General features: G+C 45.3%; 1 protein-coding gene across 1 annotated transcript in view; it reads left to right on the top strand.

The window, feature by feature from the left end:
- LOC120977959 (connector enhancer of kinase suppressor of ras 2-like) overlaps positions 1-21753 on the top strand; it is a 535146-nt gene that overhangs the window by 390748 nt on the left and 122645 nt on the right. The gene's annotated exons all lie outside the window — the stretch shown is intronic.

Here is a 21753-nt window from a genome sequence, read left to right as displayed (position 1 = left end):
TGTGGACAATAATAGGACATGTTCTTTTTTTTTGCAGAACGGAAATACGGAAAGGGAATGCACACGGTTTAACTTTTTTTGCGGACCCATTGAAATGAATGATTCAGTTCCTAAAAAAATAACTGAACGGACACGGAAAAAAAATAAGTTTGTGTGCATGAGCCCCTAACCCTGTAACCGGCCCCGCGGGTGCTCTGGGCAAATCCCTCCTGTAAAAACGAAGAAGTTCTGCAACTTTTAAACATGTTGTTTCAATTCAAGATTTTTTAAAGATCTTTGTTTGTTGTCAGTGAATGGAAACATTCTTGTTAACATTCAGAGACTGAACACTTCTAAATACCCTATATTTACAGCTGAGTTTTGTTACAGCACGAACCTGTCTCCTGTTTGTTACAATGTATCGGTGCAGACAATGTATCAGTCTGTAGCTTAGACTGTACCAAACCTTCAGCTGTGAAAAGGATTAGGTCTTGATAGTAGCCCACCACATGCTATAGGGACCCTGGGGGAGGCAGACTTGATGGTCTTAGGGCTCATGCACATGAACACCGATCTTAGTTCCCCCTGCGCTGCCGTTAGATTCATGTAATTTCGGATTGTGACATTCGCTCGTCATAAATTAGGCGCTAAACACCAGCCTGCTTGGTTCCAGGCAATAATATTACTAAATTTGGAGGGGTTGGAAGTCCCGGGCCCCAGCATTGACCCCGAACACGACCCCCACCCTGCTCTTGTCACGGCCCAACTGGCGAACACGGGAATAAACAGGAGACAGTGGCCGACTATTTTACGCTCTCTAAAAAATCCATTAGTGAATGTCGCCCACTAAGTGCGGGCTGTACTTCCTGGGAGTCGATGGCGGACACAATGCTAAGCCATACCACCGGGTCCACCCTGGCGCCTGCACAGGGCTCAGAGATCACAGCCGGCGCTGCACATTTGTATTTGGTTGCGATACATGAGCCTCATTTATCACAGATGGTTAAAATGCAAAACTGGATTTCCTCAACCTCTTGTTCATGTCGAGTCTCCGTCTGCGAGCGGCTTTTTGGAGAGATTTCAAGAATTCCTAATTATGGCTGTGTTGTCAAAATACCCGACTCCTGGTGTCCAAATGAATGCGCCTCTAATCTGAAAATACGCTCTGTTTCCTGCAAACATGTTTTAGCTGCTCTCGGATATGGGGCTTAATTAGCGACTTCAGCAGTAAAATGCATTTTTATAGCCGCATATTATCTGCTGTTCTCCTGTAGCCTCATTAAACACTTCAGTGGAGGAGGCCGCCGCGCCGTATTCCATCGCCCTGCGCAGGCGAACCCCGGCCGGGCACAGGCTCCCGAGCTAATGATACATCGGGGTTGGTGTGGGGCGTAGCTGCAACCTCCCACAATCAGCCTCATTTCTACGGGTCCACAAAAATGTCATCCGCGTGCTGTCCGCATCCACGTGGCTTTTCCCAAATTCTAGAACGTCCTATTCTTGTTGCTTTTGCAGACAGGAAGAGATATTTTACTGACGGCAGTGAGAACATTGCAGAAGGCACACATCCAGTATCCGGATATTGCAGATCTCCAAATGGATACTATCATATGCAGGAGGCCTAAGGCCGCTGTCACACAGTCACCGGGGCTCATTCACAAAGACCAGCTTTTGATGACGATCTTTATTTTCCCCCTGAGCTGGCGGAGAGAGTGCCAGACTCAGGAGTTGTCATAAATTAGCTTCTCCAGCTCTTAACTGACACCCCTGACTGATAGCTCCTGACTGACAGCTTCTGACTGACACCCCCCTGACCTGGACACCCCCCTGACTGACACCCCCTGACTGACAGCTCCTGACTGACACCCCCTGACTGACACCCCCTGACTGACAGTTCCTGACTGACACCCCCTGACTGACACCCCTGACAGACACCCCCTGACTGACACCCCCTGACTGACACCCCTGGACTGACACCCCCCTGACTGACAGCTTCTGACTGACACACCCTGACTGACACCCCCTGACTGACACCCCCTGACTGACACCCCCTGACTGACACCCCCTGACTGACACCCCTGACAGACACCCCCTGACTGACACCCCCTGACTGACACCCCCTGACTGACACCCCCTGACTGACAGCTTCTGACTGACACACCCTGACTGACACCCCCTGACTGACACCCCTGACTGACAGCTCCTGACTGACACCCCCTGACTGACACCCCCTGACTGACACCCCCTGACTGACACCCCCTGATTGACACCCCCTGACTGACACCCCCTGACTGACACCCCTGACTGACACCCCCTGACTGACACCCCCTGACTGACAGCTCCTGACTGACACCCCCTGACTGACACCCCATGACTGACACCCCTGACTGACAGCTTCTGACTGACACCCCCTGACTGACACCCCCTGACTGACAGCTCCTGACTGACACCCCCTGACTGACAGCTCCTGACTGACACCCCATGACTGACAGCTTCTGACTGACACCCCCTGACTGACAGCTTCTGACTGACACCCCCTGACTGATAGCTCCTGACTGACACCCCCTGACTGACAGCTTCTGACTGACACCCCCTAAATGACACCCCCTGACTGACAACTCCTGACTGACAGCTTCTGACTGACACCCCCTAAATGACACCCCCTGACGGACAGCCCTGACTGACACCTCCTGACTGACACCCCCTGACTGACACCCCTGACTGACACCCCCTGACTGACACCCCCTGACTGACACCCCCTGACTGACAGCTCCTGATTGACACCCCCTGACTGACAGCTCCTGACTGACACCTCCTGACTGACAGCTCCTGACTGACACCCCCTGACTGACAGCTCCTGACTGACACCCCCTGACTGACAGCTCCTGACTGACACCCCTGACTGATAGCTCCTGACTGACACCCCTGACTGACACCCCCTGACTGACAGCTCCTGACTGACACCGCCTGACTGACAGCTCCTGACTGACACCCCCTGACTGACAGCTCCTGACTGACAGCTTTTGACTAACACCCCCTGACTGATAGCTCCTGACTGACACCCCTGACTGACACCCCCTGACTGACAGCTCCTGACTGACACCCCTGACTGACACCCCTGACTGACAGCTCCTGACTGACACCCCCTGACTGACAGCTCCTGACTGACACCCCCTGACTGACACCCCCTGACTGACAGCTCCTGACTGACACCCCCCTGACTGACACCCCCTGACTGACACCCCCTGTCTGACACCCCCTAACTGACAGCTCCTGACTGACACCCCCTGACTGACACCCCCTGACTGACAGCTCCTGACTGACAGCTTCTGACTGATACCCCTTATCTGACAGCTTCTGACTGACACCCCCTGACTGACACCTTCTGACTGACACCCCCTGACTGACAGCTTTTGACTGACACCCCCTGACTGATAGCTCCTGACTGATAGCTTCTGACTGACAGATCCTGACTGACAGCTTCTGACTGACACCCCCTGAATGACAGCTCCTAACTGATAGCTCCTGACTGATAGCCCCCTGACTGACACCCCTTGACTGACACCCCCTGACTGATAGCTCCTGACTGACAGCTCCTGACAGCTTCTGACTGACACCCCCTGACTGACAGCTTCTGACTGACACCCCCTGACTGACAGCTCCTGACTGACAGCTCTTGACTGACAGCTTTTGACTGATACCTCCTGACTGACAGCCCCTGACTGACACCTCCTGACTGACACCCCCTGACTGACACCCCTGACTGACAGATTCTGACTGACACCCCCTGACTGACACCCCCTGACTGACACCCCCTGACTGACAGCTCCTGACTGACACCCCCTGACTGACACCCCCTGACTGACACCCCTGACTGACACCCCCTGACTGACAGCTTCTGACTGACACCCCCTGACTGATAGCTCCTGACTGACACCCCCTGACTGACAACTTCTGACTGACACCCCCTAAATGACACCCCTGACTGACACCTCCTGACTGACAGCTTCTGACTGACACCCCCTAAATGACACCCCCTGACTGACACCTCCTGACTGACACCCCCTGACTGACACCCCTGAATGACACCCCCTGACTGACACCCCCTGACTGACACCCCCTGACTGACAGCTCCTGACTGACACCCCCTGACTGACAGCTCCTGACTGACACCTCCTGACTGACAGCTCCTGACTGACACCCCCTGACTGACAGCTCCTGACTGACACCCCTGACTGACAGCTCCTGACTGACACCTCCTGACTGACAGCTCCTGACTGACACCCCCTGACTGACAGCTCCTGACTGACACCCCCTGACTGACAGCTCCTGACTGACAGCTCCTGACTGACACCCCCTGACTGATAGCTCCTGACTGACACCCCTGACTGACACCCCCTGACTGACAGCTCCTGACTGACACCCCCTGACTGACAGCTCCTGACTGACACCCCCTGACTGACACCCCCCTGACTGACAGCTCCTGACTGACACCCCTGACTGACACCCCCTGACTGACAGCTCCTGACTGACACCCCTGACTGACAGCTCCTGACTGACACCCCTTGACTGACACCCCCTGACTGACACCCCCTGACTGACAGCTCCTGACTGACACCCCTGACTGACAGCTCCTGACTGACACCCCTTGACTGACACCCCCTGACTGACACCCCCTGACTGACACCCCCTGACTGACAGCTCCTGACTGACACCCCCTGACTGACACCCCTGACTGACAGCTCCTGACTGACAGCTTCTGACTGATACCCCTTATCTGACAGCTTCTGACTGACACCCCCTGACTGACACCCCCTGACTGACAGCTTCTGACTGACACCCCCCTGACTGATAGCTCCTGACTGATAGCTTCTGACTGACACCCCCTGACTGATAGCTCCTGACTAATAGCTTCTGACTGACACCCCCTGACTGACAGCTCCTGACTGACAGCTTCTGACTGACAGCTCCTGACTGATAGCTCCTGACTGATAGCCCCCTGACTGACACCCCCTGACTGATAGCTCCTGACTGACAGCTTCTGATTGACACCCCCTGACTGACAGCTTCTGACTGACACCCCCTGACTGACAGCTCCGACTGACAGGACTGACAGCTTCTGACTGACAGCTTTTGACTGAAAACCTCCTGACTGACAGCCCTGACTGACACCTCCTGACTGACACCCCCTGACTGACACCCCCTGTCTGACAGCTTCTGACTGACACCCCCTAACTGACAGCTTCTGACTGACAGCTTCTGACTGACACCCCTGACTGACAGCTCCTGACTGACAGCTTCTGACTGACACCCCCTGACTGACAGCTCCTGACTGACACCCCTGACTGACACCCCCTGACTGACAGCTCCTGACTGACACCCCTGACTGACACCCCCTGACTAACAGCTCCTGACTGACAGCCCCCTGACTGACAGCTCCTGACTGACAGCTTCTGACTGACACACCCTGACTGATAGCTTCTGACTGACAGCTCCTGACTGACAGCTCCTGACTGACACCCCCTGACTGATAGCTCCTGACTGACACCCCTGACTGACACCCACTGACTGACAGCTCCTGACTGACACCACCTGACTGACAGCTCCTGACTGACACCCCCTGACTGACAGCTCCTGACTGACAGCTTTTGACTGACACCCCTGACTGACAGCTCCGGACTGACACCCCTGACTGACACCCCCTGACTGACAGCTCCTGACTGACACCCCTGACTGACAGCTCCTGACTGACAGCTTCTGACTGATAGCTTCTGACTGACACCCCTTATCTGACAGCTTCTGACTGACACCCCCTGACTGACACCTTCTGACTGACACCCCCTGACTGACAGCTTCTGACTGATAGCTCCTGACTGACACCTCCTGACTGATAGCTCCTGACTGATAGCTTCTGACTGACACCCCCTGACTGACAGCTCCTGACTGACAGCTTCTGACTGACACCCCCTGAATGACAGCTCCTGACTGATAGCTCCTGACTGACACCCCCTGACTGATAGCTCCTGACTGACAGCTCCTGACTGACACCCCCTGACTGAAAGCTCCTGACTGACACCCCCTGACTGACACCCCCTGACTGACACCCCTGACTGACACCTCCTGACTGACAGGACTGACAGATTCTGACTGAAAGCTTTTTACTGATACCTCCTGACTGACAGCCCCTGACTGACAGCTTCTGACTGACACCCCCTGACTGACAGGACTGACAGCTTCTGACTGACAGCTTTTTACTGATACCTCCTGACTGACAGCCCCTGACTGACACCTCCTGACTGACACCCCCTGACTGACAGCTTCTGACTGACACCCCCCTGACTGACAGCTCCTGACTGACACCCCTGACTGACACCCCTGACTGACAGCTCCTGACTGACACCCCCTGACTGACAGCTCCTGACTGACACCCCCTGACTGACACCCCTGACTGACAGCTCCTGACTGACACCCCTGACTGACACCCCCTGACTGACACCCCCTGACTGACAGCTCCTGACTGACAGCTTCTGACTGACACCCCTTATCTAACAGCTTCTGACTGACACCCTCTGACTGACACCTTCTGACTGACACCCCCCCTGACTGACAGCTTCTGACTGACACCCCCTGACTGATAGCTCCTGACTGATAGCTTTGACTGACACCCCCCTGACTGATAGCTCCTGACTAATAGCTTCTGACTGACACCCCCTGATTGACAGCTCCTGACTGACAGCTTCTGACTGACACCCCCTGAATGACAGCTCCTGACTGATAGCTCCTGACTGATAGCCCCCTGACTGACACCCCTTGACTGACACCCCCTGACTGATAGCTCCTGATTGCACCCCCTGACTGACAGCTTCTGACTGACCCCTGACTGACAGCATCCTTACTGACAGCTCTTGACTCGACAGCTTACTTACTGACACCCCCTGACTGACAGACTGGACAGCTTCTGACTGACAGCTTTTGACTATACCTCCTGACTGACAGCCCTGACTGACACCCCCTAACTGACACCCCCTGACTGACACCCCTGACTGACAGCTTCTGACTGACACCCCCTGACTGACAGCTTCTGACTGACACCCCCTGACTGACAGCTCCTGACTGACACCCCCTGACTGACAGCTCCTGACTGACACCCCCTGACTGACACCCCTGACTAACAGCTCCTGACTGACAGCCCCCTGACTGGCAGCTCCCTGGACTGACAGTTCTGACTGACACACCCTGACTGATAGCTTCTGCCTGACAGCTCCTGACTGACAGCTCCTGACTGACACCCCCTGACTGATAGCTCCTGACTGACACCCCTGACTGACACCCACTGACTGACAGCTCCTGACTGACACCGCCTGACTGACAGGTCCGGACTGACACCCCCTGACAGACACCCCCTGACTGACACCCCCTGACTGACAGCTCCTGACTGACACCCCCCTGACCTGACAGCTCCTGACTGACCAGCTCTGACTGATAGCTTCTGACTGACACCCCTTATCTGACAGCTTCTGACTGACACCCCCTGACTGACACCTTCTGACTGACACCCCTGACTGACAGCTTCTGACTGATAGCTCCTGACTGACACCTCCCTGACTGATAAGCTCCTGACATGATAGCTTCTGACTGACACCCCCTGACTGACAGCTCCTGACTGACAGCTTCTGACTGACACCCCCTGAATGACAGCTCCTGACTGATAGCTCCTGACTGATAGCCCCCTGACTGACACCCCCTGACTGATAGCTCCTGACTGACAGCTCCTGACTGACAGCCCCTGACTGACACCCCCTGACTGACAGCTCCTGACTGACAGCTTCTGACTGATAGCTTCTGACTGACACCCCTTATCTGACAGCTTCTGACTGACACCCCCTGACTGACACCTTCTGACTGACACCCCCTGACTGACAGCTTCTGACTGATAGCTCCTGACTGACAGCTTCTGACTGACACCCCCTGACTGACAGCTCCTGACTGACAGCTTCTGACTGACACCCCCTGAATGACAGCTCCTGACTGATAGCTCCTGACTGACACCCCCTGACTGATAGCTCCTGACTGACAGCTTCTGACTGACACCCCCTGACTGACAGCTTCTGACTGACACCCCCTGACTGACAGGACTGACAGCTTCTGACTGACACCCCCTGACTGACACCCCCTGACTGATACCTCCTGACTGATACCTCCTGACTGACACCCCCTGACTGACACCTCCTGAATGACACCCCCTGACTGACACCTCCTGACTGACACCTCCTGACTGACACCCTCTGACTGACACCTCCTGACTGACACCCCCCTGACTGACACCTCCTGACTGATGCCTCCTTACTGATACCTCCTGACTGACACCCCCTGACTGACAGCTCCTGACTGATACCTCCTGACTGACAGCTCCTGACTGACAGCTTCTGACTGACACCCCCTAACTGACAGCTCCTGACTGACACCCCTGACTGACACCCCCTGACTGACAGCCCCCTGACTGACAGCCCCCTGACTGACAGCCCCCTGACTGATAGACCCTGACTGATAGACCCTGACTGATAGCTTTTGACTGATACCTCCTGACTGACAGCTTCTGACTGACACCCCCTGACTGACACCCCCTGACTGACACCCCCTGACTTACACCTCCTGACTGATGCCTCCATTAGGACTTATGTCCATGTAGCCTTCACTCCTGGGTTTGGCTCACAATCACTGACCGAACACTGACCAAACACTGGGCCACATTTACTAAGTGTCTGTGGCTGTTTTCATGAGTAAAAAGCCTCTTTCCGAATGTCTTATTTTCTAAGTCTCATTTACCAACTGATTTTGCGCCTGTTTTAAATTTTAAGACTAATTCAGTTTTCAAATTCTTGCCACTTTTTTCTGACCTATTTAATCTAGGGCGTCTTTTTTGCAGCTCAATTAGATGCATAAACAGTCTTATTTCTGCTCCACTTCTCACCAGGCTTATTTTTCCCATTTGTTTTGAAGGGTAACTTGCGCCTTTTTTTTGCATTGAAAGAGATGTGACTTTTTTACGGTCACTTGAGCAATTTTTTCGTGTGCAAACCAATTAGACAAGTCTTAGTGAATATGAACCTGTCTTACAAGAAAGCAACCACTAGAGGTGAGACATAAACCAAAAATGACAAACCTGATTTATTAAGGGATAATAAATGAGACACAAATTTCCGACAGGCGCTGCCAATACAGCTGATGATTTTTACTCCAAAAAAAGGTGAGCTTGGTAAATGAGACTTAAAAAATAAGAAAGTTGTAAACAGACATTACTCACGAAAAAGGCGCGGACAGTCGGGTGAATGTGCCCCACAGCCTTATAAATCATAGTGCAGTGCAGGAGCAGAGGTCACTATGGGAATTCACACTCCCACACTAAGGGCTCATGCACACGGCTGTTGCAGTTTTTGCAATCTGCAAAATGCGGATCTGCAAAACACGGATACCGGCCGCGTGCGTTCCACTTTTTGCGTAACTGAACATTGATCCCCATACTGTGGAGGAGATCACTCTATGTAAATGTGTCTCCTCCACTGACGAGCAGGCGCATGTCGGTAAAGAATGTTTCCTTTCCGACAGTCACCTGCAAAACTGACCCGTGCAAAGGGCCCTTTAAACCCGCAGCTGGTTTTGGCTCACAATTACTGACGGAAATCACTGACCAAACACTGAGACGGTCATTTACAAAGACCGTCTCTTTACGCCAGTCTTTGTCCCCCTATGTTGCTGGAACATTCGCCTAATTTATGAGGAGCCATGCACCTTTGCACATTTGTTGGGGCCAATTCCCCGACCAGGCCCCTTAATGTCCTCTCTACTTGCAAATGTTCAAGACGGTGCCAAAACGTTTGAGAAATCACAAAAAAGGGGTATTTTTTCATCAAAACCTGGTGCAAATATGTTTGTAGATGATCCCCTGACTGTGTATAACGGCCTTATGTGGAGATTTCATGCTAAGAACAAATGTGGTGGCGCCTGGCTGCTCGTTGCTGTCAATCACAAACAGGCAAGAACCTCCATTCACCGGCAGGGGGCTGTATAAGGAATTCCATTTTTAGCACCTATGTGCCCACTTAGCTGGAATCAATAAAGTCTTTAGAGCGCTCGTCATTTCCATTAGATGGTACAACATAATTTCCTGGCTTCAGCTTCTGAGACTTGAAAGAGTTCAATATCTGCTGCAACGCTGCCATTAGTAAGTCACAGCCGGCACCTTCAATTTATGACTCAAGAGCGTCTCATCATCATATCATAGAGCTGGAAGGAAAAGAGAACCGGGAAACTGGAGATGGACAGAAATGCTGGGGTATACGAATCCTACCCACCGATCACCATATAAAGTATGACCTCAAGAAAATACTTACTATAATACTGCTCCTATGTACAAGAATATAACTACTATAATACTGCTCCTATGTACAGAATATAACTACTATAATACTGCTCCTATGTACAAGAATATAACTACTATAATACTGCTCCTATGTACAAGAATATAACTACTATAATACTGCTCCTATGTACAAGGATATAACTACTATAATACTGCTCCTATGTACAAGAATATAACTACTATAATACTGCTCCTATGTACAGGAATATAACTACTATAATACTGCTCCTATGTACAAGAATATAACTACTATAATACTGCTCCTATGTACAAGAATATAACTGCTATAATACTGCCTCCCATGTACAAGAATATAACTACTATAATACTGCTCCTATGTACAAGAATATAACTGCTATAATACTGCCTCCCATGTACAAGAATATAACTGCTATAATACTGCCTCCTATGTACAAGAATATAACTACTATAATACTGCTCCTATGTACAAGAATATAACTACTATAATACTGCTCCTATGTACAAGAAATAAACTACTATAATACTGCTCCTATGTACAAGAATATAACTACTATAATACTGCTCCTATGTACAAGAATATAACTATTATAATACTGCTCCTATGTACAGGAATATAACTACTATAATACTGCTCCTATGTACAAGAATATAACTACTATAATACTGCTCCTATGTACAAGAATATAACTACTATAATACTGCCTCCTATGTACAAGAATATAACTACTATAATACTGCTCCTATATACAAGAATATAACTACTATAATACTGCTCCTATGTACAAGAATATAACTGCTATAATACTGCTCCTATGTACAAGAATATAACTACTATAACACTGCTCCTATGTACAAGAATATAACTACTATAATACTGCCTCCTATATACAAGAATATAACTGCTATAATACTGCTCCTATGTACAAGACTATAACTACTATAATACTGCTCCTATGTACAAGAACATAACTACTATAATACTGCCTCCTATGTACAAGAATATAACTACTATAATACTGCTCCTATGTACAAGAATATAACTACGATAATACTGCTCCTATGTACATGAATATAACTGCTATAATACTGCTCCTATGTACATGAATATAACTGCTATAATACTGCTCCTATGTACAAGAATATAACTACTATAATACTGCCTCCTATGTACAAGAATATAACTACTATAATACTGCTCCTATGTACAAGAATATAACTGCTATAATACTGATCCTGTGTACAAGAATATAACTACTATAATACTGCCTCCTATATACAAGAATATAATTACTATAATACTGCTCCTATGTACAAGAATATAACTACTATAATACTGCTCCTATGTACAGGAATATAACTACTATAATACTGCCTCCTATATACAAGAATATAACTGCTATAATACTGCTCCTATGTACAAGAATATAACTACTATAATACCGCCTCCTATGTACAAGAATATATCTACTATAATACTGCTCCTATGTACAAGAATATAACTACTATAATACTGCCTCCTATGTACAAGAATATAACTACTATAATACTGCTCCTATGTACAAGAATATAACTACTATAATACTGCCTCCTATGTACAAGAATATATCTACTATAATACTGCCTCCTATGTACAAGAATATATCTACTATAATACTGCTCCTATGTACAAGAATATAACTACTATAATACTGCTCCTATGTACAAAAATATAACTACTATAATACTGCTCCTATGTACAAAAATATAACTACTATAATACTGCTCCTATGTACAAGAATATAACTACTATAATACTGCCTCCTATGTACAAGAATATAACTACTATAATACTGCCTCCTATGTTCAAGAATATAACTACTATAATACTGCTCCTATGTACAAGAATATAACTACTATAATACTGCTCCTATGTACAATAATATAACTACTATAATACTGCTCCTATGTACAAGAATATAACTACTATAATACTGCTCCTATGTACAATAATATAACTACTATAATACTGCTCCTATGTACAAGAATATAACTACTATAATACTGCTCCTATGTACAAGAATATAACTACTATAATACTGCTCCTATGTACAAGAATATAACTACTATAATACTGCTCCTATGTACAAGAATATAATTACTATAATACTGCTCCTATGTACAAGAATATAACTACTATAATACTGCCTCCTATGTACAGGAATATATCTACTATAATACTGCCTCCTATGTACAAGAATATAACTACTATAATACTGCTCCTATGCACAAGAATATAACTACTATAATACTGCCTCCTATGTACAAGAATATAACTACTATAATACTGCTCCTATGTACAAGAATATAACTACTATAATACTGCTCCTATGTACAAGAATATAACTACTATAATACTGCTCCTATGTACAAGAATATAACTACTATAATACTGCTCCTATGTACAAGAATATAACTACGATAATACTGCTCCTATGTACAAGAATATAACTACTATAATACTGCTCCTATGTACAAGAATATAACTACTATAATACTGCCTCCTATGTACAAGAATATAACTACTATAATACTGCTCCTATGTACAAGATCATACCTACTATAATACTGCTCCTATGTACAAGAATATAACTACTATAATACTGCTCCTATGTACAAAAATATAACTACTATAATACTGCTCCTATGTACAAAAATATAACTACTATAATACTGCTCCTATGTACAAGAATATAACTACTATAATACTGCTCCTATGTACAAGAATATAACTACTATAATACTGCCTCCTATGTACAAGAATATAACTGCTATAATACTGCTCCTATGTACAAGAATATAACTACTATAATACTGCCTCCTATGTACAAGAATATAACTACTATAATACTGCTCCTATGTACAAGAATATAACTACTATAATACTGCCTCCTATATACAAGAATATAACTGCTATAATACTGCTCCTATGTACAGGAATATATCTACTATAATACTGCTCCTATGTACCAGAATATAACTACTTTAATACTGCCTCCTATGTACAAGATCATACCTACTATAATACTGCTCCTATGTACAAGAATATAACTACTATAATACTGCTCCTATGTACAAGAATATAACTACTATAATACTGCCTCCTATGTACAAGAATATAACTACTATAATACTGCCTCCTATGTACAAGAATATAACTACTATAATACTGCTCCTATGTACAAGAATATAACTACTATAATACTGCCTCCTATGTACAAGAATATAACTGCTATAATACTGCCTCCTATATACAAGAATATAACTACTATAATACTGCTCCTATATACAAAAATATAACTACTATAATACTGCCTCCTATGTACAAGAATATAACTACTATAATACTGCCTCCTATGTACAAGAATATAACTACTATAATACTGCTCCTATGTACAAGAATATAACTACTATAATACTGCTCCTATGTACAAGAATATAACTACTATAATACTGCTCCTATGTACAAGAATATAACTACTATAATACTGCTCCTATGTACAAGAATATAACTACTATAATACTGCTCCTATGTACAAGAATATAACTACTATAATACTGCTCCTATGTACAAGAATATAACTACTATAATACAGCTCCTATGTACAAGAATATAACTACTATAATACTGCTCCTATGTAGAAGAATATAACTACTATAATACTGCTCCTATGTACAGGAATATAACTACTATAATACTGCTCCTATGTACAAGAATATAACTACTATAATACTGCTCCTATGTACAAGAATATAACTACTATAATACTGCCTCCTATGTACAAGAATATAACTACTATAATACTGCCTCCTATGTTCAAGAATATAACTACTATAATACAGCTCCTATGTACAAGAATATAACTACTATAATACTGCTCCTATGTACAAGACTATAACTACTATAATACTGCTCTCTATGTACAAGAATATAACTACTATAATACTGCCTCCTATGTACAAGAATATAACTACTATAATACTGCTCCTATGTACAAGAATATAACTACTATAATACTGCTCCTATGTACAAGAATATAACTACTATAATACTGCTCCTATGTACAAGAATATAACTACTATAATACTGCCTCCTATGTACAAGAATATAACTGCTATAATACTGCCTCCTATATACAAGAATATAACTACTATAATACTGCTCCTATATACAAAAATATAGCTACTATAATACTGCCTCCTATGTACAAGAATATAACTACTATAATACTGCCTCCTATGTACAAGAATATAACTACTATAATACTGCTCTTATGTACAAGAATATAACTACTATAATACTGCTCCTATGTACAAGAATATAACTACTATAATACTGCTCCTATGTACAAGAATATAACTACTATAATACTGCTCCTATGTACAAGAATATAACTACTATAATACTGCTCCTATGTACAAGAATATAACTACTATAATACTGCTCCTATGTACAAGAATATAACTACTATAATACAGCTCCTATGTACAAGAATATAACTACTATAATACTGCTCCTATGTACAAGAATATAACTACTATAATACTGCTCCTATGTACAAGAATATAACTACTATAATACTGCTCCTATGTACAAGAATATAACTACTATAATACTGCTCCTATGTACAAGAATATAACTACTATAATACTGCTCCTATGTACAAGAATATAACTACTATAATACAGCTCCTATGTACAAGAATATAACTACTATAATACTGCTCCTATGTACAAGAATATAACTACTATAATACTGCTCCTATGTACAGGAATATAACTACTATAATACTGCTCCTATGTACAAGAATATAACTACTATAATACTGCTCCTATGTACAAGAATATAACTACTATAATACTGCTCCTATGTACAAGAATATAACTACTATAATACTGCTCCTATGTACAAGAATATAACTACTATAATACAGCTCCTATGTACAAGAATATAACTACTATAATACTGCTCCTATGTACAAGAATATAACTACTATAATACTGCTCCTATGTACAAGAATATAACTACTATAATACTGCTCCTATGTACAAGAATATAACTACTATAATACAGCTCCTATGTACAAGAATATAACTACTATAATACTGCTCCTATGTACAAGAATATAACTACTATAATACTGCTCCTATGTACAGGAATATAACTACTATAATACTGCTCCTATGTACAAGAATATAACTACTATAATACTGCCTCCTATGTACAAGAATATAACTACTATAATACTGCCTCCTATGTTCAAGAATATAACTACTATAATACTGCTCCTATGTACAAGAATATAACTACTATAATACTGCTCCTATGTACAAGAATATAAGTACTATAATACTGCCTCCTATGTACAAGAATATAACTACTATAATACTGCTCCTATGTACAAGAATGTAACTATCTATCACAGGGGCCCCGACTGATGATACATTACCTCCTTATACCGGGGTCTAGGCCTGCACCAGATCTATCACAAGGGCCCCGGCTGATGATACATTACCTCCTCATACCGGGGTCTAGTCCTGCACCAGATCTACCACAGGGGCCCCGGCTGATCATACATTACCTCCTTATACCGGGGTCTAGTCCTGCTCCAGATCTATCACAGGGGCCCCGGCTGATGATACATTACCTCCTTATACCGGGGTCTAGTCCTGCACCAGATCTATCACAGGGGCCCCGGCTGATGATACATTACCTCCTTATACCGGGGTCTAGTCTTGCACCAGATCTATCACAGGGGCCCCGGCTGACGATACATTACCTCCTTATACCGGGGTCTAGTCCTGCACCAGATCTATCACAGGGGCCCCGGCTGATGATACATTACCTCCTTATACCGGGGTCTAGTCCTGCACCAGATCTATCACAGGGGCCCCGGCTGATGATACATTACCTCCTTATACCGGGGTCTAGTCTTGCACCAGATCTATCACAGGGGCCCCGGCTGATGATACATTACCTCCTTATACCGGGGTCTAGTCCTGCACCAGATCTATCACAGGGGGCCCCGGCTGATGATACATTACCTCCTTATACCGGGGTCTAGTCCTGCACCAGATCTATCACAGGGGCCCCGGCTGATGATACATTACCTCCTTATACCGGGGTCTAGACCTGCACCAGATCTATCACAGGGGCCCCGGGTGATGATACATTACCTCCTTATACCGGGGTCTAGTCCTGCACCAGATCTATCACAGGGGCCCCGGCTGATGATACATTACCTCCTTATACCGGGGTCTAGTCTTGCACCAGATCTATCACAGGGGCCCCGGCTGATGATACATTACCTCCTTATACCGGGGTCTAGTCCTGCACCAGATCTATCACAGGGGCCCCGGCTGATGATACATTACCTCCTTATACCGGGGTCTAGACCTGCACCAGATCTATCACAGGGGCCCCGGCTGATGATACATTACCTCCTTATACCGGGGTCTAGACCTGCACCAGATCTATCACAGGGGCCCCGGCTGATGATACATTACCTCCTTATACCGGGGTCTAGTCCTGCACCAGATCTATCACAGGGGCCCCGGCTGATGATACATTACCTCCTTATACCGGGGTCTAGACCTGCACCAGATCTATCACAGGGGCCCTGTAAGGAAAATTTACTCTCTTCCCTAACGGTGTGTCCCTAACACATGATTTCAGTGGCCAGCTTGAATTAAGCCTTACCGGTACCGGGAGAATGAAGAAGATAGACCACATGAACACATGTCTATTTCCAATCCATTCTGGTTTATTCACAGCTGGCAAACAGTTTTAATAGAGGGGGTTGAGCTTCCTTTACATCCAATCATATGTTAGCATTAGTATTTGACCAATAGTATGGTCACACATAAGCTCTGCATTAACATCATAGCTGACTCATAGTAACAGCATTTGACCAATCAGGTATATACACATAGGCTAGCATACAGATGAATGAGATGTCCTTTTATGGCTAGAAGGCTGTTCATACTTTCAACATGTATGGATTTCATGAAACAGTTTAAGGAAGTGTCTCACATTCCATAGGGGGGAGGGAGGTTTTGTAGTGCACAAACCAAATGTAATACACGTGGCTAAATGAGACAAAATGGAGTCACATATATCCCATCAAATCCCCTCTTAGAACCTTATATATATACCTTATACTATATGGTTCTTTCTCTGCTCTTCCTTGGTTTGCTTATAAGCCTTTAGGTATTCCATGTACCCTTCAGGAGTATAATCCTCAGGCTTTGTTGAGGTTGGGTTTGCCTCTTCTACCTCTACCGGAGTATAGAGGAATGTCGAGTGTACCCCTCTTTCGGCCACATTTTTTACATATGACAAGAAGGGAGGGCGCACACTGTAGACAACAGCAGAGACCCACTATTGCAGCGACCACGGCGAGTACCACTCCTAAAACATATCTTATTTGACCAAAGTCAGGTATTCAGCCAAAAAGCCAGTCCCACCAACCTTGGTCAACATCCTGTTTTATATGTTTCCTCATCTCCTCTAATTGGCCTATTTTATCTTTTATTCCACGGGAGTGATCTAATAAATTGAAACAACACATCCCTGCGAACGCTGAGCATCCTACACCATGCTGGAGCAATAAATAGTCAATAGTTGCCCTATTCTGCAAGATAGCCTTTTCATACGATTGTATATCCAGCAGCATATCTTGCAGAACTGCACTAGTGACATTTATCTGTTTTATCATAAAACAGGCAAGTTTTGATATTGTCCTGTGGTTATATATGGCCAACCCTGGTACTCCTATCAAAGATACCCCTAAACTCATATATTCTGATCTAGAGAGGAGATTCACATTATAATCACAATTTTCCGGTAACTGTAGGGAAGTGTCTCTCGTGTGTCGTGTCTGCATTGCTGGGAATAGTGGTATCATTGCTAATGTCAGCCTGGCTATTGTACAGGGTCCCTCTGTAATATTGGCCGGTATATATGTGTAACTAGTATTCCCACAGGCCAATACTCATCCTGCTGGTAGAGGTACATGTTTGTCTAGGGATGGTACTGTTTTTGTAATATTACATTGCATATTCTTTCCTGATATTATCTTTTTACAACTACCTAAATCTCTATCACAAATATTTGGCTTAATCTTATTCTGCATTTTTGCTTGTATGCAGGGAGGCAATAGTGTCTCATCACAGGTGAAGTTATAACATATTTCTGCTGCTGTGACAAGACCTGTAATTACTTCTATCATATTACTCTGCAGATTCTCATATGTAGGACAGTCATAACAAGCATGATAAGGATCTACATATCCATATTTAACATCATGATCCTCCAAGTCTGTGTCGTTCCATTGGGAACGTAGGAGCTCCGTCCATACGTCTAGTGGGGTGGGGACTGCTACCAGACATGTCTCCAAAATGTTAGATGCCGATAAAGTGGTTTGGAGACAAAAGTCAGTTAAGTTCAGAGTTTTGGCCAGGTACAGCCATAAGTTCTCCTTTGTCTTGCATAGACTGTCTTCCCCTCTGCATTCTGTTTCCAGGTATATCTGTCTGTCCCACAGCCATGGGACAGTAAGTAGGAGACACAAAATTACAATTATTAAGGCACTGCATCTCAGCCATCTCGAGGAATTTCCCGACTGCGTCATCTCGTTGGGGGTCAAGGCTGTCTGCCTCCGTTAGTACCCCTTCTGTATCTTCTTCGAGGTCAAGGCTGTCTGCCTCCGTTAGTACCTCTGGGCCTCGTTGGAGGTCAGGGCTGTCTGCCCCCGTTAGTACCTCTCTTTTCTTCACCAACTTAATCCTTGTGGCGTGGATCCACGTGGGCGATTGTTCAGTGAGGACCGCTGTTCTGGTGATCGCGACTACCTCGGTGGGTTGTCCGTAGGTGAAACTTTCTGGTTCCTTTCCCTTCTTTAAGATCTTGATCATCACCTGGTTGCCTATCCGGAATGGACGGGTTGATTCCTGTGAAAGAGAAGGAGACTTACAAGCAACTTTTTCTTCAGTTTTACTGAGGACTTTGATCAGATTAGTACTTCTCTCTGATCAGGTCCAAGTCCCCTTCCTGTACCACCAGGGGGCGTCTTGCCCATGGTGTGGGGAAAGGCCTACCCATGAGTATCTCAATGCTGTTTATGTCCTACTCTGTGGAAATGTGCTACTTAAGATGGAAGCACTGTGTTGGGGAATGCATAACTTCCCCTCTTCGCAGACTAATCCTATCTCAGGATTTTTCTGCAATACTGGATAACACCAGTCCTGCTGTTCCTGTTCAGTGACATACCACTGAAGATCAGTAAGTATTTGCAGCATCTCAGGGGTTGGAGATGCCAAACATGGCATCTCCCAATGGTTATACAAACCTGTGAGGTTGCTTTTGGCAACTCATTTCGCCATCTTAACTGCCAGCGCATTGCCCTGTGAGACATGATCCTTACCATCTGCTGCCGTAAATCCTCTCCTCTGCCAGATCATACCATGGTCCCACACTACCCCATGTGTGTACCTACTCTCAGTATGAATGGTGACAGGTCTATCAGCATGTAGAATACATGTCCTAGTGAGTGCAATAAGCTCAGCTGCCTGCTGTGTTGAGTGCGGATGTCCTTGAGTAGGCCTACAACATCATGAGTGGTGTGCAAAATGGTGTAATGTCACATTGTGAAAGAATTTGCCGACTCTACCATCATAGCACAGGCTGCAAGAGAACGCAGACATGCCGGCATCCCCTGGACAGAGGTGGGCATTACCTTTGAGAAAAACACACAAGGACGCAACTTGCCTCCGTTTTCTTGTGTCAGTACACCCGCCATGGTTTTACAATTTTGGCGTGCAAACATGTGGAAGGACATATTATAGTCAGGGAGGCCCAGCCCTGGACTCGACATGAGCGAACATTTCAGATAATCAAATGCATTGTACATTTCAGAAGACCATTTAATCAAATCTGGATTTCCATCCAGAGTGGCTTGCCTCAAAACATTGTCAATAGTGGGAGCAACCAGTAATCCATTGTCTACCGTTTATCATACCAAGGAAAGATAACATTTCTTTCTTGGTGTGCGGGGCGACCAAACCCGCAATAGACTGGACTCTTTCTGCGCTGATTCTCCGTTCACCTTTTGTGAGGACAAAGCCCAAGTATTCAACCTGCATTTTACACCATTGCATTTGCTTAAGTGTCACTTTGTGACCACATCCTGACAACCATTATAACAGTGATAAACCATCCTGAATGCTGGCCTCCGCTGACATGCTACACAGTAATAAATCATCGACATATTGCAGCAGCACAGAACCTTGGGGGGATGTACCATGACTCTAACATCGCTCGGAGGACTATGCTGTACACTACAGGTGAATCAGCATATCCCTGGGGCATCTCTGCACCAGGTCAGTTGGCGTCTGTCAAAGGAAAAAGCAAAAAGTAGTCTGGTTATCTTATCAACTGGGATAGAAGAGAAAGCATTTTTCAGATCTATCACACTGAACCAAACAGCGTCTGCTGGAATGGCAGATAATAATTAAGTGACATCAGGTACAACAGGGGCTATAGGCACAATGATGTTGTTGATGGCCCTTAAATCCTGAACAAAGCGGGCAGCACCATCTGCCTTTGTCACTGGATTCACGGGCGTGCTGTAGGGTGAAATCACCTCTTCCAGGATTCCCTTTTGTAGGAATTCTTCTATCATTGGCCTAAGTCCATCAAGTTTCTCTTTTAACAGCAGGTATTGTTTCTGGAACACTGAGATGACACCTGGTTTCACAGTAGCTTTGTAAGGTGTGCAATCTATGAATCCTGTGTCATATTCATTTGAGGACCATAATGCAGGGTTAATGTTATTCTGGGTGGTCCTGTATGTTTGCAAGAATCAGTGGCACTGGTGTAGAGACTGGAATGAGACCTGAGTGTACTCTTATGTCCTGATTCTTTGCTGATACCTGCAAGTTAAGCCTAATGAACAAATCTCTCCCTAATAGGCTGACTGGGCAATCTAGTATAATGCTAAATACATGACATGATGTATTCCCTGTCCATGGTTTCTACTGGTAAGGAATCTATTCTGTATGTCCTTGTCAGTACCCCATTTATTCCCATAGAGGGCTCACATTTCCTTCCTGACACTCTGAGTCACCTAAGTCCGCCCCTTTTGGTGGACGCTTTGGTCTGTCTTCTGTTCTGCCATTAGTATCCTAGCTGTCCATACGAGCAGAGCTCTGATGTTAAGCACAACACTGAACATGTAACATGTAACTGCAAACATTGAAACAAACAGATCTGACAATACAGACATGAACACACAAAGGGCCCATAAAAAACTTTTCATTGAAATAAAAATGTACAG

Source organism: Bufo bufo, chromosome 8, assembly GCF_905171765.1.
Source record: "Bufo bufo chromosome 8, aBufBuf1.1, whole genome shotgun sequence".
NCBI classification, from domain to species: Eukaryota; Metazoa; Chordata; class Amphibia; order Anura; family Bufonidae; genus Bufo; species Bufo bufo.
The sequence above is the reverse complement of the archived record's forward strand: the minus strand, read 5'-3'. Positions and strand labels throughout refer to the sequence as shown.